General features: G+C 45.7%; 1 long non-coding RNA gene across 2 annotated transcripts in view; it reads right to left on the bottom strand.

Moving 5' to 3' along the window:
• LOC147917215 (uncharacterized) overlaps window positions 1–2157 on the bottom strand; it is a 192995-nt gene extending 190838 nt beyond the window's left edge. The window contains exon 1 of one of the 2 annotated variants that reach the window (XR_015551928.1): window positions 1820–2157. This is a non-coding gene — a long non-coding RNA (uncharacterized LOC147917215). The remainder of the gene's footprint in view (window positions 1–1819) is intronic. The other variant, XR_015551929.1, reaches the window with a different exon arrangement.
• Window positions 2158–21667: the final 19510 nt, after the last annotated feature.

The raw sequence follows: 21667 nt of genomic DNA, 5'->3' as shown, positions 1-21667 counted from the left end.
AAGAAGGTTTAGTGTGGGGACTGTGTCAGTCAGGGTTCTCCAGAGAAATAAACCAATAGACTATATATGTATTAAATATATATATATATATTTAAAAGAGATTTATTATAAGGAATTGATTATGGAGGCTGAAAGTCCTAAGATCTGCAGGGTGAGTGGGCAAGCTGGAGACCCAGCAGGACCAATGGTATAATTTCCAGCCGGAGGACCAGCAGGCTCGAGAACCAGAAGATCTGATGTTCCAGTTCATGCCTGAGGCAAATAAGACTGATGTGCTGGCTCAAGGCAGTCAGGCAGAAGGAGGGTCAGCCTTTTGTTCTATTCAGGCCCTCAACTGATTGGATGAGGCCCACCTACATCAAAGAGGCCAATCTGCTTTACTTGGTCTACCAATTCAAATGTTAATCTCGGGGCCAGCCCCATGGCTTAGCGGTTAAATGCGCGCGCTCCACCGATGCACCGCTTGTCCGGCCATGCTGAGGCCGCGTCCCCCATGCAGCAACTAGAAGGATGTGCAGCTATGACATACAACTATCTACCGGGGCTTTGGGGGAAACAATAAATAAATAAAATTATTTAAAAAAAATGTTAATCTCATCTAGAAACACCTTCAAAGACATAACCAGAATGTTTGACCAAATATCTGGGCATCCCATGGCCCAGTCCAGTTGACAGATAAAATTAACCATCACCAGCACTCTCCCAATATGTGGCAAACACACCTCCCACCAGCCTCTACTGCAGCTCAGCTACAGGCCCCAGGATTTAACTTTAGAACATCTGCATCATCAACTTCTGCCCAGGAGGAGCTGACTTTTTGTAGAATACATCACAAAAGTTAAGCAAGGGATCTGAATATCTCATTTATATAGATAACACCTCAATAAAAAAAAGTGAAATGAGGGCAAGGTTGCTGCCACATGACCTGCAATGAACCTGGTACGTCTACACCTGTGAGAGCCCCTGCAATTCTGGCACAGACACCCAGCTGCAGACTCTAGAGCCCCGAGCTGAGGAGCAGTATGTCGGGGAGCAGGGAGCCCCAGGACCACCCCAGGTTTGATCATTCACTAGAATGACTCATAAAACGCAGCACATAGTTGTACTCACAGCTAAAATTTATTGCAGTGAAATTTATTACAGGATTCAAAGCAAAAAGAGCAAAGGGAAAATGCACCTTGGGGGGAAGTCCAGAGGAAACTGGGAGCAGCTTCCGAGAGTCCTCTCCCAGTGCAGTCACATAGGATGTGCTCAGTTCCTCCAGCAACAAATTGTGACAACGCGAATGAAGTGATGTCTACCAGGGAAGCTCATTAGAGACACAGCACCCTAGGTTCTTATTGGGGGCTGCTCATATAGGCACCCTCTACCTGGCACGTACAAAAATTCCAGACTCCCAGGAGGAAAGCAAGTGTGCAGCATAAACCACGTCATTTGTACAGTTTAGGCACAGTGAGAGAATCAGTTAGGGAATGATGAGAACCTCCCCAAATCCAAGTGTCATTCTTGGATGCAGGCCTCTCTAAGGATAGCTTTCTCAAGCCTGCTATACTAATCTTTTTCTGCACAAGCAGGAAAGACTTCCTGCACCTAGCTACCACGTCCATGATGAGAATGAGAAAGGAGAAAAGAAAGCCACTTCAGAAAGGGATATAGGAAAAATGAAACTCAGTCACCAAAGGTCAGACCCAGAACTGGACTTTCTTCTGCCATAATATAAGGAACTTGGAGATATGTTGTCCCCAGTGCAGAAGTCTGTGGAGGGTCAGAGGGGTAACAACTACTTCAATAGTCACATAAGGAAGGTGATAGAACTTACCATCTCTCAGGAATGTGATTGCTCAGCCAGACTACAGCAGACAGACATCACAAGGTCCCCACTGAGCGACTTACTACATCCAGAGGTCCTATCCACACTAGCGAACTGCTCCAGCAGAAATGCAAAATCCTGAATGCTCATGTGGACCATCTGCAGTGGGTTGAGCAGAACTGACCCTCCCAGCACAGGTAAAGGAGGTGAACAGAGGTCTCAGGGTTGTGAAACTGGCAAACAGCCATTGATGATTAAGCAGCTAGTAACTATGGAGGATCAGAATTGGCCCCCAACCCCACTAACTAACCAAAGGAGTTTGGGATGGGAGTCCTGCCCCCAGAACAGGCCATTACCATAAACAACTCCAGTGATTGGGTGGGTCCCGGCTAAGCCCATTCTTAGTTCTGCTTGCCCTTTATAAAAGACATTTCCATTTGTAAAGAAAATCTCCATTTGTAAATGTATCTTCTTCCCTGTACCATGAAGAAAGGGGGGGGGGCAGGGCTCGGGATGGCCTTCCCTAGAAACTTATCAGAATGGAAGGCGAGGACTTAAATCTGCATGATAAACTCACCCATTGTTAACTGTGCTGTTTAGATAATATGCTATCTGACTTCCACTAGGTTCCTATAGGTAACATCCCCCTGGAGCCAAGGTCACCATGGTGATGGGTGTTTGAGCTATTTTTTTTTTTTCAGGAACTGAACCCCTTGTCCACTTCAGGCTGGATTGAGACCACCAACCCATCAACTGGGCCCATGCAGACATGTGTCCCATAAGCGACCTTTTGACGGCAAGAGGTTGGAACTCCACCCCTGGCATGCTAAGGCCGCCATTCTGTGAACACGTGTCCTAGGAAGAGGCATGAAGCCTGACTATGCTTGCGCAGATCGTCAATTACCTCATCTCTCCTCTCCTCCAATCATTTCAGACCACCTCGCCACCTTCCCCATAAATATCCCTGAGTCCCTATTTTCGAGGAGGCAGATTTGAGACTTGTTCTCCCGTTTTCCTCACTTGGCTGCCTTGTGATTAAACCCTCTCTCTCTGCAATCTCTCGTCGTCTCGGTGATTGGCTTTCTGGGCGGTGGGCAAAAATGGACCTGGTGCCATAACAATTGTAGCAGGGAGAAGGAACACAACTCCCAAACACTTGCAATTGAATGAGCTGATGTTCAGGATGTTAGTATTTAATTATTCATTGCACATAAGTTCTCATGATGCTAAATAGAGTAGAATTGCCTGTCACTAGAGTTTCTCTGGTTGTAATAAAATATTCTCTTTCTGTCATTCAGAAAATAAAATTAAAAACTCTCTTGTAATTCAAGGAGCGTTTGTAGAAATATTTTTGCTTTGTTTGGTCATAAGGTCAGAACTACAAATATGTGTCATGTTAGAAGAAAACTATCCTTAAATCAATAAGATACAAGGGCGCTGTAGAGCAGAGATCTTAGGTGGAAAAATCTCCAGTGGTATACAACAGCTCCTGCCTTAGGATTAAGGTTGTGGGTATTTAAAAGGTGATTGTTTCTTATTTTTGTAGTGATTGCCTGAAAATTCTTGGCACTGTCTGAAAACGACCTCAAGGACAAAGGGAAAATCTAAATGCAAAAATGCCTTGGATAGCATTGACAGCTCTCCCTTTCAGACTGAAGAGCTTTGCTATGCTTATGCCCCAATGGTCTTTGTTATTTTAGCTAAAGCGACTTTCCCTTTAAACACGTAAATATCTTTTATAATCAGAAAAATCTTTCAGACACCAACCCCAGGGGAAGATTGAAAAGCAAGATGGACCCATCTCTTAGCTTGATAGCAAAGGGTTGGAGCCTGGGAGGGCATAAACACTGTCTTTTTTTTTTTTTTAAAGATTTTATTTATTTATTTTTCCCCCAAAGCCCCAGTACATAGTTGTACGTCATAGCTGCACATCGTTCCAGCCGCTGCATGTGGGACGCGGCCCCAGCATGGCCGGAGGAGCGGTGCCTCAGTGCGCACCCGGGATCCGAACCCGGGCCGCCGGCAGCGGAGCGCACGCACTTAACCGCTAAGCCACGGGGCCGGCCTGAACACTGTCTTCTAAAGAGCATCTTACTCCCTCTCTCTGATTCTATTATGTTGATAACCATCTATTAGCAATTTGCTTTTTAAAAGACTAATAAGTTGAATGTCTGAAGTCAAGGGGAACCACCATCTTTATTAGCTTAGACAAGATCTAGGGAATTGCAAAGTAGAGATGAAATTTCTGCCTCAGTCTCTGAATGATAAAGGAGTCTGTCCAGAGATGTAATCATCCAATAAACAGTGCTGTGTCCCACACTCAGGGGAAAGATGCTCTAAAAGCTTTCATCGTTGCAGGAGTCTTGTGTCTTCCTCCATCTTCCTTATCACTAACAAGTGATAGAAATAGTGGTATTTGGTATTTACCTTTGGGGAGAAATCTTGTTATGTTAAAATGCACTTGACGATTCTATCTTTCATAAATCTGAGTGTAAAAACGCAAAACATGGAGGAAGGAAACTAGATTGTATTCCTGCTAAAAAGCAGTGGGTGGATGCAGAGATGCTGATCAAGTGACCTTCATCCTTCAGCTATGCTGGAGGATGACAATTTTTCCCATCACCCTCTTGGTTCCCAAACTGTATTAGATATTTTCCTGGCTGTCTGTAATTTCTCCCCCACACCAGATTTCTGAGTTGCATTAGAGACAAAATGGAGCAAGCCTAGCATACTCTCACATTTTAGAATGATGATGGCCAGAAATCTATTAGATTTCTTGTGAAGAAATTTTCAGGGTTGGAGTTAGGATACAATATGGGAGAACGTAGTGGTTATCCAAGTGGGGCCCCCCCATATCCTATGGTTCTTTGGAGGTGCTCCAAAGGGGGTGAAAGGAAAACCAGAATGGTAGAGCTGGCCATCACCCCTACCTTAATCAGAGCCACTACACCATTATCTGTATGTGTGTGCATGCATGTGTATGTGTATATGCTTATGCATGAGTATTTATATATGTATCCCTCATATGATTGATTTGAAAAACAGACTGTTGCAAAAAGTAATTTAAAAATATGTAAATATTTTATGGAGATGATGAAGTAGTAGACTAGGAATCAAAATATTAATTTCCTATGTGGCCTCAAGCAAGTCACTTCACCTCTCGAAACCCTTTTACCCTGATCAGCTAAATAAAAGGGGTAGCCTCTCTGACACCCAAAGTTCCATCTAGCTCTGGAAGTTTATGACATTTTGATGGAGGAGAGAGCAGTCAGAGGGAAGGAGCAAACTGTCATGAGTGTAGAGAACTCTCCCCAGAAATCAGAGCAGCCATCAACACCTTCAGAACAAGTGAATTGCCTTTGCTTATCTTACATCAAATGTAATACTTGACAAAATGCCACTCCAAGCCATGTCTGAGTCCCCAGACACTTTCAGAGACAGCTGCCGGGCTAGAGAAAACAGGAGTCCACAGCTTGCGTTAAATGTAATGGCTCTTCTTCCCTAGAAACTCTTCACTTTACTTCCATGCTCCTCCCCACAGTGTTGTGCCCACCACTAGTCTACCTATGAGCAAGAATATCCCATCATTCTGGAACATTCAGAGGGACTATGGGCTGAGATGGGAGATTGATTAACAGCCAACCTTCCAGAAAGGGTCAGCCTATCAGGAAATCATGAATGGAGCCAAATTATCTTCAGCCCATTCAGCCATACTTTCTGGAATTTTTTTCCCCTTGAACTCTTCAAGCACTGGGTATCAATGTGACAATTGTGTGAGATGCTATGCTAGAAGCCAAGGTTACAGAAATGAGTAAATCACGGTTTCCACTTGAGGAGCCACTGGCCTCTGGGTGGGGAGAAAGCACCCACTACCACATAGAGTGCTGAGAACTGATAGGCAAGGGCAGGGATGTCCTGGGCATCACTCTCTACTCAGTGTCAAGCAAAATGCCTGGTACTCAATAAATAGTATGTGCTCAGTGAATGTTTGTAGAATGAACAAATGAACCTATGGGAATGTAGAAGGGAAGGCAATCAGTTTTGAATGGGTTGTGGGTGGAGGAGAAAGCAATTGGAACTATACTACTTATTTGTCAGAAGACTCTGATAAGGTAGGAAATGCCTGATGAGATTTGTTGCTGTTCTTTTTAAGTAAATATTCACCAAGAGGTAGGAATTTCACAGCCAAAGGAATAAATCTCTGATGTTAAAAGTCTAGACACACTGAATGGAGTTTCTGAGGGTTGATTTGTTTAGTTTTTAGGGTAGAAAGAAGAACATTGAAAAGTTTAGCCTCAGTTCTAATATTTACTCCATGGATTTATCCTTTTATGTTTTTTTTAATTTATTTATTTTTTTTTTTTTTTGCTGAGGAAGATTCACCTGAGCTAACATCCATGCCAATCTTCCTCTATTTTGTATGTGGGTCGCCACCACAGCATGGTTGCTGATGAGTGGTGTAGGTCCACACCCAGGAACTGAACCTCGGCTGCCAAAGTGGAGCATGCCGAACTCAACCACTGGGCCACAGGGCCAGCCCCGGATTTACCCTTTTTTGCGTTGCCCTCAGCCTGGCCTTCCAGGAATATATACCCAAGGCAATAAATAATTTATAATTTAATGCCCCAAACACACTAGTTTAGTTGAGAAGTACCGAAACACTAGAACCTCAAAAAATATGACGAATATACTTCAGTTTACTCAAACCTTCCTCTCCAATTGTAATTAATGGTGTTAGGGTTAGGAATGCCAGATAACATAGTGGACCTCCAGTGAAATTATAATTTCAGACAAACAATGAATACTTTTTAGTATAAGTATGTCCTAAATATTGCACAAGACATATGTAACCTCACACACCAGTTAAATCTGGCAACCCTGGTTGGAGGGAGAATATTTAGACACTGTAGAGAGCTGGGTCTTAAATAAAAATTACCACTAATTCCAAAGCTCATATGCTAGTTGTTCCACACTTTCCCATATAGTCCCATCTCCTTGGAATTCCATTAGTCCTACAAACATTTTCCCTCTTCTGATATTCTTGTAGAATCCTTGACCAAAATGGATTTAATCCAGATAGGAGATTCCAAGGGAGAAAGCTCTGTGGAGTTTGGCTGGTAAAGAGAGCCTGTTCCACCCAGTCCAAAGCCAGGATCCTGATCATAACTGTAGACCCCTTCATGGTGTCAGCGAAGCTCACCAAGGTCCCCTTAACTACTCCGCAGGCCATGGGCCCCCACAAGCCATGCTTATACAACATGACCCTGCCCCCAAGTCACAGCTGCTTGGCCTCTTTCTTTTAGAAATTTGGAAATGGGACTGAGATTCTAATTCAGTCTAGGGTAGTCTCTTGAATGGAGAAGATACAAATTCAGGAGCTATGACATAGCTATAATCTGACGTCCCTGTGGTCCAAGATGAAGAGGAAACTGGTCTTCAGTGTTAATAAAAAATAAGAGACGAGAGCAGACATTCAGAAAGAAAAATAGTCCAGAGACCAAAAAGTCCCATTGTCTTCATTCTAGCCCCTTCCTAGGGTCTAGCTGCATCTCTGCCTGTGATTTCCATGAAAACACCCATAGCCTTACAATAAGCTCTTCCTTTTACTTGATCTAGTTCAAGTCAGTTTCTACCACTGACAGAATCCTAGCTAATACTGCAATTAATTCTTTTTATTTTTAACCTGTCTTTTTTCACAAGGGATTTCAGGTACCCATGTATAAAGAATGGATGTTCCGATGGATAAAAGGTAGACAGACTGATCTCTTCCCAAGAGGGCAGTCCCTGATGGGCAAAGCAGCTAAACTACCCACCCTTCTCTATAACCCATGTCTCCATTTTAAAATATATCAGTTGAGCACCTACCCAGTTTCAGGGTCTGTTTGGGTGCTGGGACACAGCAGTCAGTAAGGTGACCAAAGGTCTGCCCTCCTGCAGATGTATGTGCGCGCACACACACACACACACCTGCACACCCACACAATGTGGCAGTAATCCAGACCCAGATGATGCTGGAAAAAAAAGAAGAAATTTCAAATCTGAGATATGTTTCAAAGAAACTGAAAGAATTAACCCATTAAATATAATGAATGGAGAAATACTGATGAAAAGATAATTTCCATGTCCATTGTCTAGGAGAATGGAGGTGCCACTAAAAAAAAAAAAAAAAAAAACTAGAAATCAAGAAAGATTCAAACTAATCTTCTGTTATGCTCCATGTACAGCACAACTATTTCCAGCGTTATCTCCAAATTATCAGCTGTCCTCTGTCTTTCAACAAATCCATGTTTTCCCCAGATTTCAAAAAGGTAATTCAAAAACTACCTCTTCAGATCTAATCAAAAAGTCAGAAAAAAGAAAAGATTCATAGGGATAAAAACTGATAGAATTGACTATAAAAAAAGAAAACTATATGGAATTCATAGAAAAGGATAAATATCTGTGTAAACATCCCAAAAGAAAATTGGACCACATATGGACAAGGAAATATAAAATAGCTGGTTGGTAAATTAAAATTCTCTTGATCTCTCTAATAATCAAAACAATGTCAATAAAAAGAAGAAACTTATTTTTCACCTATGACATTGGCAACGCTGTAAAAGAGCAGTAACACTCAGCATTGGGGATATAGTGGGAAACGCTATGGGGGAGGGAAGTGAAGATTCTTAGCCTTCATGGAGAGTAGTCTGATGATACATATCAAAACATTAAATATGTTCACCCTGCGACCCAGCAATCCCACTTCTCAGAATTATTCCTCAGGAAATAGGAGGACAGTGGCATATAGTCATAACTACAATATATTTACTGTGGATATGTTCACAATAGGAAAAAAATGGAAACTTTTCAACATATTAATCTGGGAGTTGATTAAACAAACAAGGTATCTATCTGTACAATGAAATGCTATCCAAATAGTAAAGATGATAATGTAGGTCTATACTACCTTTATTGCCATGGAAAAGATGTCTACAATCTACTACGTGAAACAAAGCAGTGATAAAATAGTATGGAAATTGCAGTCCCATTTTTCTCATTTTTGACATATGTCCTTATTTATATGCATATATATGATCAGGAGAAAAAAATCCAGAATGATAGTCACCACAACATCAGCAGCTCTTATCTCTGGGTGGTGGATTATGCTGATAGTTACTTCTTTTTTAAAAATGTGTCTTCATTTTCTGATTTTTTCAAAGAGAAACTTTATTATCAGAAAAAATAGCTACTAAAAATCATTGCTATATAAACAGCTCACTCAAAAATAAGAAAACACCATAATTCCAAAAGAAATAATTGGCCAAAGGATATCAGTGAGCAATTCATAAAAGAAGTTTAAATAACATACAAACATATGGAAAAATATTCTGCTTTACGAGTAATCAAAGTGATGAAAATTAAAATATTTGTACCTTTCAATTTAGCAAAGATTTTTTTTTGTTAATTAGAATACACAGTGCAGGGAAGACATATTTAGACAAACATGATCAAATACTGTTAATAGACATGTAAAGTGATACTAGCCTTTTAGAAAGCAATTTTGCAATATTTTTCAAAAATCTTTAATTCTCTAATTTATTCATACATTGTGATGCAATATTTCTACTTTGGGTAGTATTTTAAAACAAACAAATCTAAGTGTGTGTGTGTATATATATATATATATATCTGTATCTCCACACACAAAATGTTTACCAAATCACATTTATTATAAATAGTATAATTATATATTATAATTATAAATAGTATAATTTTTATACTATTTTTATACTATTTATATAAAGTATTTTTATACTTGAATGTTCCCCCACTTTTCTTCTCTAGATTTAGAAGATTTTCTGCTCAGCACTGAAATCTCCAGTTTGCATATGTATTCATGCCCATTTTGTCATGCCATTCTCTTGTCAAGAAACCTTCTCTGGTTCCTCGTTGCCTAGGATATCGAGTTCAAACGCCACACTGGCGGGACTCCCGAGACTCCATCAGCTGCCCAGCCTTCTGCTCTGCCTCATTTCTTACTCCTCTCCTAAACGGCTCCCACATGATCATTCATGACCGTTGGTTTAACCATGAACCTTGGTCCAGGCTGTCTCCGCACCTGAATGGCCAGCCTCTGGCCCATCACCTCTGCCTCTCCAAGAGCTATCACTCCTTGTAAGGTTTAGACAAGTCCCTCTCCTTCGGGAAGCTGGCCGTGATTACTGTGGCTGTCCTGATCTTATCCTTCTCTAATTCAGTCTATACTGCTTATACTCACTTTGGCCCTTACCTTATACTGTCCCCTCTAGCTAATTGGGACGGCGTTTTTCAGGTGGGCTGTGTATTGGGAGGAAGAGACTCCACACACTGACACCCACTGAAAATTTCTGAATACTTGAAATAAATCAGAAATTTAAGCCAAAGCAAAGTGGTAATGTGAACCAAAACCAATGCAGCATCTCTCAGATGTCCCCCAAACCCCCTAGTGAGGGACCCTCAGATCCCCATGACTTTCTCCACCAAAGCTAGGGTCTTCCCTGACCTGAAAAACTTAATTTTAGCTGTAGTAGTCTTTTTGTACTGCAGCCCCACATCAACATTCAGTAAGAATTTACCCAATAATCTGCACATGTAATGATTGCATGTGAGGGACTATTTCTAGATGTTAGGCTCCCCGGGTCCTTGAAATAATCTCAGCATCAGTGAGGCCACGACTTCACCAGGAGTGAGAAAAGTAGATTCCATGCCCAGGAGTTCCTGAGGGGCATAACCCTTTCAGGCACCTCAGGTAGCCACTGCCCTTCTTTGGTTATTGGATAATTTGCCAGCATGGGGCTTCACCCCCAGTGAGACTGTAAAGCTAAGAGAAGGGTACCCTGTGCTTCTTGATCCTTTATCGTAATCATCAGGGTCATCAGATTAAGCACCCCCAGTTCTGAGCCCCTCACGTGGGCCGTGAATGCGGCATACATTGTCCAATCCTCCTGACAGTGCTGTGAGGGGGGTATATCACCTCCACTGCTTCAGATAGAGACAGAGCATCTCAAGGTCAGTATCGTACCCAAGGTTGCGTACTGCAACAATAGCAGGACCAGACGTACAACCTCTGCCCTCAAAGCCTGTGATCTTTCCACCGCCCCAAGGGCCTCTCTCTAAACCCTTCACATCCACTCTAATGTGTTAAAGACCATCTCAATCAAGAAATCCTTCCATGTGTCTAACCTAATTCCTTCATGCTGCAGCTTCAGGCCCTTTCCTCCTGTTCTGTCCCTGCAGGAACTGGTCCCCAAGCTTTAATTGCTCTTCTGTCACGATTATTAAATCACCTCCTGACCATCTTTTAAGCTGAACCATTTTAGGTCTTCCCAGTCCTGATTTTTTGGGCCATTAGTCATTTCCATTCTCTTTTCTCCTAAACATTCTTCTGATTCCTGCAGCCCCGTGACATGTACTCTCCATTTTGAAAGGCACTTAAGAATTTCCAGGGGTTTATTTGGGGCGGGTGAGAGAGACATGACAGTTAGGGGTAGGGAACCTTCCCATCTGTCCAAATAGAATGCCTTCTTTCTGAGGGCAGAGAGATTAGAGGAAAGCTCTGAGGGCTGGGGCCAGAGAAATAACGCAGAGAACGAAAACAGATGAGTTCAAATGAAGATGAATCAGAAACACGGGATTAAATTTCCCTGAGGCCTTCAATCTTACCAGGAAATGTGCTGAATAAAATAGATTTGGATTTGATTTATCAAATGCAAAATGTTTTCTTCCTTTAAAAAAAAAATGGGCAAGATGCTGAGTACCCTCCCAGGCCACTCACTGTCAAAATTAAGCACCAAAGACAGCACTGACCCTGAGTAGGAGGCGGGTCAAGGCTGGGGGCCTGCCTGAGTCCCCTGGAGCCAGCATTTTCCTGCACGGTGCCTCCCATGTCAATCAGCACGGCGGGCAGCAGGGCTGTGGAAGTAAAACAGCAGGCTGGGAAGCAGGAGAACTGGGTCCTAGGCCTGGCTCTCCCACTCACAACTGGATGACTCTGGCAAATCCCTTCACCTCCCTGGCCTTCAGTTTCCCCAAATGTAAATCCAAGGGCTTCAGACTATCTAATCTCAAGGGTCCTTTCCAGGTCTCATATTTCATAATTCTGCATTGAATATCAGCAGTTGGGGTCCACCAAACACTGATCCTACTAGATGCTCAGTGAAAAGACAATTCAGTGATCCCCTAGGTTTGTGAAATGCTACATGTGAGAACACGCCCTTAGAGATTCACAGTGGACGTTAGCATATTAAAGATTCTGTGAAGACCTAAAGCATAAAAAAAAAGTTTAACTCGACCCAACGTTTCCTTAATCTGACACCACAGAACTCTGTCTGATGTACTACCTAGGACCCCATGAGATGCATTTTGGGAAACACTGACGGGTACAATTCCATACCTCCTCCCTTCTCACCTCTGGGGTTTTATCCTCACGTGTGCCTCTCCTGATCAGTCATGTGAGGTGTTGGGGACCTCCACCTGGAGCTGGAGGCCCTGAGCACTCCGTGTCCTTAAAGGAGCACGTTGGACAACATGCAGTCAGCCCCAGGATATCCGCGTGTTTGCAAACAGAACCAGCACTAAGATGGCAGGATAATGAATGAGCTGTGTACTGGTGCTCTATAGGTAGGTAGGCTACAGGTGTTTCCCCATCCCCAAACATCACCAGCAGAGCGCCCCACGGTGCACTCTCTTTCCTCAGGGCCTTGAATATTTCTGGACAAAGGGAAAGAGCTAGGGGGACTGTCAGAATAATGACTCCTCCCATGGCTTCTATTCTGGAAAAATCTAACCTCACTGAGGTGGTATATTAGTCTGCCAGGGTTGCCATAATAAAATACCACAGATTGAGTGGCTTACACAACAGAAATTCATTTCTCACAGTTCTGGAGGCTGGAAGTCCAAGATCAAGGCGCCATCAGGGCTGGTTTCTGGTGAGACTTCTCTTCCGGGCTTGCAGACGGCCGCCTTCCCCCTGTGTCCTCACTTGACCTCTTCTCTGTGCCCATGAATCCCTGGTGTCTCTTTCTCTTCTTATAAGGATGCCATTAGGCCCCACACTTATGATCTCATTTAACCTTAATTACCTCCTCAGAGGCCCTATTTCCACATACAGTCACACCGGGGATTAGGGCTTCAACTTATGGATTTTAGTGGGGAACACAATTCAGCCCATAACAGGGGTATTCCTCTTGATTGTTACAGAGAGGGAAGGTGAGAGGTGAGTTTGGGAGTTAAGAAGCAGACAGAGTCAGAAGGGGAAGCAACAGAAAATGTCCTCCAGGACTGAATGGATGAAGAAACAAGGGTCTGTGGGTGCCTCCTGCCCCTGGCTGGGCTAGGAAGAGCTAGGAAATCAAAGGGATGCTGTGTGGCACGTCTTAAGAGGCTGTGTCCTGTCACTGGATGTGATCCCCACGGGCCAGCGTGGCATAGAAGATGCAGAGCCACCCGCCTTCCAGGTCGCATAGAAAAGGAGGGAACCAGCTGTGACAAGGTTCAAGCCACCCACCAAGTGCACAAGACCTCAGGACATTTCCCCACACTCCGGGACAAGGAAGAGCCCCAGGGATGACTGAAATTGAATTCCTGGACACCCAGAACAGTGAAACCTTGCAGCAGATTCAACTTGTTGTAGAGAAATAAAATAACGATGGCACACAGCTGTGTTTGGAATAAATTTCACACCTGACACTGACGATACTAGCCACAGGCAGAGGTAGAATCCATGTCGGCAGGTCCAGGCCTTGATGAAAAAGATTTGGGGGATTCCCAGCAAGGGTGGACCAGACAAAACTCATCACACAGGATTTGTATTGATACGCAATATAGTCGGTCCAGACATTTTCAGGACCACCAGGCCCCAGTAGTTCACCGTGGCTTAGCCACTCTCATCGACTTGAGGGAGGAATAATAGTTTCCTGCTATAATAAATTACCACAAACTTGGTGGCTGAAAACAACAGGAATTTATTCTGTCACAATTCTGGAGGCCAGAAGTCCAAAATCAAGCTGTTGATAGGGCCACACTCCCTCCAGCGGCTCTCAGGGAGAATCTGTTCTTTGCCTCTTCCAGCTTCTGGTGGCTGCTGGCATTCCCGGGCTGGAGGCCACATCACGCCAGTCACAGCCGCCATCTTGACATTGCCTTCTCTTCTTCTGTGCGTCTGTCTCAAAACTCCCTCTGTCTCTCTTTTATAAGGATAGATGTGATTGAATTTAGGGCCAATAGGATAATTCAGGATAAATGCCTCCTCTCAAAATCCTTACCTTAATCACAGTGCTTGCAAAATAAGATCCATTCACAGGTTCCAGAGATTACACATGGATATCTTTGGAAAGGCCATTTTCAGCCTACTATGGGAGGATCAAGGCCTTGGGAAGCTTATCCAAGTGCGACCCTTCTCACCACTAGCCAAGCCCACACCACAGCTCCGGGTACAAGGCCTGGCAAAGTTGGCTCTTGAGATTTGTTGAATGAAGAGTTTTTCGATAAAAGGCAATATGATGAGAACTCAAGCCATGGGCTAGGCTCACTCTTGAGAGGACTTACCTGGTGGACCCTAAATTTTCAGATTTTTATTGGCTAGATAAACTTACAAACACAAAAGTGTGGGTGGGGCGTGCAGGGACACGTGTCCACGTAGAAGTTGCAGCTTTTTAAATTGCCAAGTGACGAGAGTGAAAGAAAATGCCATTTACTTTCATAATCATTTCATAAAAGAAAGAACATTTTAACACCAAAAGGAAGGTCATTGCCTCAGAATAAAGGGCAGTCCTCAAAATTAAACAAAGCTAGCCTCATTAAAAATTCACTTCACAGTCTTTTTTTTCCTCAGTTTGTCACAGACAAATGAAAATTCCACCATAGACCTACACCAGTTTGAAAATGGGCATTTGGAAGCAACTACAGAGGAAAAAGTTTGGAAAGGAAAAAGCCACTTAATTCTCGGAATGAGGGAATGAGCATCTGCTGTTCAGAGAGCCTCCCCCATCCCCAAAATGCCCCAAACTGGCCATCAGAACTCCACAGCATCAACCTAACCAATGCTTTCCCTGCCATGAAGCAGATGCTGCCTCCTGCAGCCGGGACCCACTGAGAGTGAACACGGGGAGCCACTTGGGGGATGCTGTCTGTGGCATTGGACTTGCTGATATCAAACAGCCTGGACCCCCCATCCAGCCCCTGCCCTTCAGACTTCTTCCTTCTTGTGCCCTACTCTGGCTCTGCCTCTTGCTGCTCCTTCCACAACGTCCATGGCACTGCTACAATGTCCCAGAGGCCTTGCCCATTCAGCGCCTGTCACTCATCCCCTGCCAGTCTCACCAGGTAGGCCTGCAGTGCAATGCATACACACAGGCTCCTGTGCATACACTTGCACCATTCAAGGGCCTTTCCCCTCACCAGGGAGCCACCCAGGGCCCTACCAGCAGCATCTGCTTCCTAAGGACCTAACGTGTATCTGTCCCCCATCACCAGGCCCATGTTAGGTGAGCTCCAGGTGCTACTGTGGGGGAAGCCAGCCAGGGAAAGAGACACATTCTGCCGGGGGCTGTGACCAGGGGCATTTCACTGCTGGGCTTCATGAAGCTTTCAGGACACTTCACAGAAAGAAGCCACTGCATCCCCAAAGCCAAGCCTGGTGAAGCCCCTGGAACTAGTCAAAAGTCCCCTCTTCTCCACGAGAAGTTAGGACTCTCGTGTATTGCTGATTGACCTGGAATTCGCACAACAGTCTAGAGGACAAAAAAGACCAAAGACCTTAAAAACAAGCCAGGTGAGGGGCAGGAGGGTGGGGGATATGGGAGGTGCTGTTCAATAGGTATAAAGTTCAGTTATGCCAAATGAATAAGTTCTAGAGTGCTGCTGTTCACATTGTACCTATAGTTAACAATATTGTATGTACACTTAAAATTTGCTAAGAGGGTAATTTTCATGGTATCTGTTCTTACCACAATAAAAAAGAAATAAAATTCATTAAAAAAAAAAAAAAAAGCCAGACCCTTTGACTCAGTAATCCCACTGCTAGGAAATCTAAGAAAATATCAGAGATCCATCCACATTTTAGGTATAAGAATGTTCATTGGGAAAACTGGAAATATCCACATATTGGGATCTCTTGCAGCTAATTAAGGTTACCCTGTAACCTTAAAAGAATTCTTAGTGACATTAAAAAAACATTGTATACTGAAACAATAAGTTGAGATATTCATTGGATTTTGTTGCCACTGCATAGAAGAATTGGGAGAATTAGGAACTATTGTATTTTGTTCTCCCTACATTTTTTCCTCTCCCACGCCAGCCAAGACTGTGCTCACTAGTCTCATGGGAGATTTGTGTTGCAAGGCAAACTGTCTTCTGGGTTTTGGTTCTAAATTCTAAATTCACTGGGGCAGTTTGCAGAGGAATGGGAGAAGCTGTTGATGGGGAGAGAAAGGGATGAGAAAAGAGAGAGGCAAGAAAAGGTTTGGAGGAACTGTCACCTTGCCCCCTCCTGTCCCTTTGTCCCCTCCTCCCTTCCCATCCACCTCATCCCTTAACTGCACCACAAGCAGATGGTGGTCTTCAAGGGAACGGTGGCAGCATGCCCCAGGGGCTGTACCCAAGTTCCAGCCCTGCCCTGCCCCATCTAGACAAAGACCCCCCTACAGCAGGCCTGCGCTCAAGGGTCCCTCACACTTGGCAATAAGCCCACATCACGGCACACAAGAAGGACCTGAGACAACTGTCACTATTTCAGGCCATTTCTAGGGAGACCCAAGGGGTGGACAGGGATAGCCCCTCAGTGAGGTGGGGCAGATAAGCAGAGCAAGAAAATATTTGATTTAAAGAGTGAATTTGCCTCTTATGCCCAGATTTGTGGACTAAAATTCAAACCGACTGCAGGAGCAAAGTCAAAAAAAAAAGGTCACAAAATGATGTGGTCTGTATCATCCCGTGAGGAAGGTGATGCCATTGTCCTCATTTCACAGATCAGGAAACTGAGGCACAAGGGAACCAAGTGGCTCCCTGGGAGCCATGCGGCTAACAAGTGTCAGAACAAGGTTGTGAACCCAGGTCGTCCAGCTCTAGTGTCCCTCCCCTTCCACTGCCCCACTGCCCAAGTCACACGTGTGAGTGCAGCTCTGCAGAGAAGACACCCAGAGGCACATGCACGAAAAGGTTCATAGCATAACCTTGTAGTAATGATTTTTCTCTGTGTTCTTTTCCACAGTTTCTGTAATGAACATGCATTTCTTTCATAACTAGAGAAAATGTATTTAAAACAGAACAGAAAAGCTTCTGTGTTCCCTGAAGTCCCAAGAAGCTCCCAAAACTCAGAACAGCCCCAAGGGAAAGCAAGTCCCCCTGCAGCATGGCCCCCAGCCAGCCCAGGACCCTGCTCTTCGGCCAGCAAAGGAGCTGCCTCTTCTGGACCGAGGGGAAGGAGCCACATAGACATAGGGGTTAGCTGAGAAGCCTTCTCCCTGCTGAGAGTCCAAAAGGGACCCCAAAGGGCAGCTCCTCAGTGCTGTGTTCCCCCCCACCCCCAAATCCCAGTGCCCTGAATGTGCTCACTTACTGGGTGGGCGAGCTCCTGAGGGCTGTCAGGCTGCACAAGGGTCGGCTGTGCAGGATCTGCTCTCCCAGACCCAAGGCTCAGGGGCAGCCCAGCCCTGGTCCCAATGTCAGGTCCCAGCCAAGGAGACACTCCACCCTCCCACCCTGTGCCTAGACCAGAACCGGTGAAGGAGGCTCAGACACTACTGAGTGAGGACAGTTTGCTGCGAGCTCCTTGGAGAGGGGAGGGCAGAAATTTCCCTGCTGGTCAAAAACAGGTGTGAGCAGTGCCCAGCAATTTCCACCTGGGCCTGGTCAGCCTCAGGGCAGAGACGCCTCGGGAGCCCTCTGGCCACCCACCTCCTTCACTCTGAGAGCTCTGTCCTCTGGTGTGTATCCACAATGGGCTCTTCTTGCTTGCCCCATCTGGGATATCTTTCTAACTTGTTCCAAAAGGTTCTCTCTTCTCTTCCTGACGTGTAGTCTGTCTTGTGCACTCCATTCCAGGAGGTCCCAGAGCACAGGAAGCCCTTTCCTGCCTCAGGGCCTTTGCAGTTCTGCCTGGACAGGCTGGGCCTGTAGGTCTCAGCTTGGAGTCACCACCTCCAGAGCCTCCTGACCACCCTCAGGAGAGAGCCAGGTCCTGAGCACAGCGTCCCCAGGCCAAAGGTCACAAACTCCAAAGAATGCAACTGGCCCAGTGTAGGTGGATGAACAGCTATGGAACTGGGCTTCTGGGCTGGATGATGACAGGGAGTAGGCGGGACTGTATCAGACCAAAGAATGGGGGCCCCTTCCAAAGGGAGCAGCCACTGAGCACCCTAGTCTGGGTGCTGCCTCGCAAAGATGTAGGCTATGCTGCTGAACTTCTAGGTCTCCCAGAGAACCTGGAAACCTAGATTTCCACGCAAACTCTTTAGATTGTTTGTATCACCTTCCATGTGCTGCCATGGGCACAAACAGGTTGCCCAGGTCTCTCCTCTGAGTCCCTGTGCTGGAGTTCCACCCACCGCAGCCTGCAGTTCCCCGTGGGCTCACGCCCCTTGCCCATCTCCTGGTTCCTCACCCCACGCCCACAGTCAGGCCTTATCCACTCTCACGCCTGTCCTCAGCTCCACGCCCACCCCCAGGATGTGCCTGGTGTCCTGGCTCTGGCCTTGCTGAGCTCACTGCCCAGAGGGCAAAGCAGTGGGCCCACCTCTGACCCGACAGAAGGAAAGGGTCGGGGCCCCCGCAGGGTTTTTCAAAGGCTGCCAACCCCATGTGAGTGCCCGGCAGCCTGTGTTGCCAAATCACCAGGGAACACAGACAAACGCCACCCCCGCCCCTGGAGCTGGTGAGCTATTTCCCACCACATCCTGTCCTCCACCCACAATCTGCAAGCCAGCACTTGTGCCTCCATTTCGCTAATTGCAGGCTGACTACAGCGCTGGAACAGCGTTCTGGGTACCAGTAAGCAGAAGCCAGACAGGAGCCTCAGGAAGGCGACACCTGGACCCCAGTGGGCCGGGGCAAGGAGCTGACCCCCGCCCAGTCCCATGAGCCCTGGGATCCTCTTCCTTCATAGCCTGGAGCTGATCCTAGCATTTTTCCCAGCTCTGGAGCTCAGTTCCTAAACTCCCCAGGAAAGGACTTCCAGCTAGAACAAGGTTGTCAACCTCCCGACCTCATCAGGCCCTTCCTCCACTAGTCCAGGGAGAGGCAGCCGAGAGTCCAGCTGTGGAGGAGACGGCAGGGAGACAGTATGACCTTCTCCGGCTGGTCAGTCAAGTGTGGAGATGCCCCCTCCCCGATGTCAGCTTCTAGGCTGAAACCCATGTGCAAAAGCCGAGGTTCGTTCACCAGTTCAACAACCACACAGACACGCTGGCATTGCCTGAGCCGTGCCTCAGCGCAGGTTCTCTGTCCGTATTAGCTCATTTAATTCCCACAGCAGCCTGATGAGGTTGACTGGCACAACAATCTCCTCTTACAAACAAGGAAACTGAGGCACAGAGCAGTTAAGTTACTGTCCCAAAGTCACATGGCTAACAAGCGGCAGAGTTGGTGTTGAAACTCAGCCAGCGAGGCTCCAGAGCCTTAACTGCTGCCCTGTACTTGTGGAGAACCCACCGGGGCTGTCATAGATGTGTGTGTATTCACGTGGAAACACGCTCACCATCTATTATTAAGTGAAAAGGAAAGTGGCAAAAGAATACATTCAGCAGTACATACAATCCCTTTGGGAGAAAAAAAATATCTATGAACACGTAGCTGCAGAGGCTGTGACATGAAAATTCCTGTCACAATGACAAGGCAGTGGAGGACAGCACGTCATCTGAATCCAGGCTACTCAGCTCACTACATGCGGCTGCTTCCAGCAGGTCACACGCCCTCACGAAGCCTCAGTGTCCTCATCTGTAAATGAGAAGCTGCACCTAACATCATCAGCATATGATTTAAACACAAAAGACCACCTAGTGTATTGTTCCATTTATACGAAATGTTCAGAAAAGGCAAAACTATGGAGACAGCAAATAGATTAGTGGTTGCCTGGGGCTGAGGCTTGGGAATGGGGAGTAACTATAACTGGGCCTGAGGGATTTTATTGGGGTGATGGAAATATTCTAAAACTGGACTGTGCTGATCGTTGCAGAACTTGGTAAATGTACTAAAAGTCTTTGCATTAAAATTATTTATTAATTAAAATGGGTGGATTTTATGGTATATAAATTTTATCTCAATAAAAGTCCTAAAAAAATTATGCACAGCTGTTAGTGCAGAGCAGGCCCTCAACATATAGACGTGGCTGTTGCTATTACCATGGTTAATGCAGTTGTTGACAGGCTCAGGAAGGCTCAGTGAATTAAAATATTTTTGCTTCTCTGTATTTTTTATATTTGCACAATGAATATGTATTTCTTGCATGATAAAAAGAGAAAGGGAAAAATTCCACTAAAATATCATTATAAAAAAGAATCCTATTATCATGGAGGTGACTTTATTTCCTCCCTTTGGCTTATTTTCTCTTTTGCAACAAGGACTACGTACTGCTGGGATGAAGCGGTGGGCCGCTGTTTTCCTATAGAGTTTATTTTACATTCAACCTGGTGCTAGACACCATGAGGCATACACAGGCGCATAAGAGATTGTCCCCGAAGGTCTTTCCATCTGGAGTGGAGGCGGGAAGGATAAAGGACCGATCTGGAAAACTGAAGAACAAGGAGACAGTCTGTGCTAAGAAACCAAAGGGGTGCCTCCGCCAGGGCTAGAGGATGCCAAGGATACAGAACGCCGGCTGGCTGAGCGGCCAGGGCAGTGGGCCTAAGAAGACAGTCAAAGAGGAGGAAAGTCCATTCCCTCCATTAATATTAACAGGTCACCAACTCTATGCCAGACCATTTTAGGAGCTAGGGACGCATGGTGACAGGACTAACAAGGTCCGTGCCCCATGATGCCACACTCTCGGCCACCTCAGCCTGGCTCTGAGCACAGCACCTGCCAATTTTCCTGTGCTGGAGAGGGTAGGGGGTGGGATTCCCCACTGCCAGGTCTTCATCCACAGCTGCGTGAGGGCAAAGGGCAGAGAAGGCCCAGAATTATGAGAAGGCCTGGATTCTCGTCCCAGCACTGCCAGTAATTCCCAGGAGTAAATCCCTTCCTTCTCCAGGCATCAGTTTCCCCATCTACATAAATGAGAGCCTAATGGTTATGTGCACAGCCTCGAAGCCCAAAACATCTAGGTCCAAGCCTGGCTCTGCCACTCAACCAGCTCCTGGACCTCCGCCAAATGACTCAGCCTCCTGGAACTCCAATTTCCTCTTCTGAATGATAGCGCCTAACTCAGAAAGGCTTTGGGGCAGTAGGGAGGATTAAACAAGGTAAGGCATAGAAAGCACCTAAGGGCGCCAAGCAGATACTTGATAAACGTAAATTACAGCTGCAGCTGGCTTCCAAGTCTATGGTCATCGAGGATGATGGCTCTGGGGTTCCTGGGCCATCCCAACCTGGAAGATGGTGAGGTAACAAACAGCACCAGCTCAGCACATGCAAATCTAACAGCCTAGGGGTGGCTAGAATGTGGGAGAGACTGAGGCTGTGAAAGCCGCTGCAGAAAACAAAAGATTATAGTCCTCCAATTAGCTTCTCCCGCCCCTTGCCCACATCCTTAGTCCAGCACTGCCACCTGCTGGCAGGAAAGGAGCTCTGCAAGAAAAGACACCTTTCCCACTGGTTGAGGGATCTGGAACAGACCTCTCATCCCAGGGGGAAAAGACGGACTGGCAGCCTTAGACACAGAGGTGGGGTGGCATGGGGATGATTTCA

This window comes from Ceratotherium simum, chromosome 4, assembly GCF_057802395.1.
Source record: "Ceratotherium simum simum isolate JZ-2026a chromosome 4, ASM5780239v1, whole genome shotgun sequence".
NCBI lineage: Eukaryota > Metazoa > Chordata > Mammalia > Perissodactyla > Rhinocerotidae > Ceratotherium > Ceratotherium simum.
The sequence above is the reverse complement of the archived record's forward strand: the minus strand, read 5'-3'. Positions and strand labels throughout refer to the sequence as shown.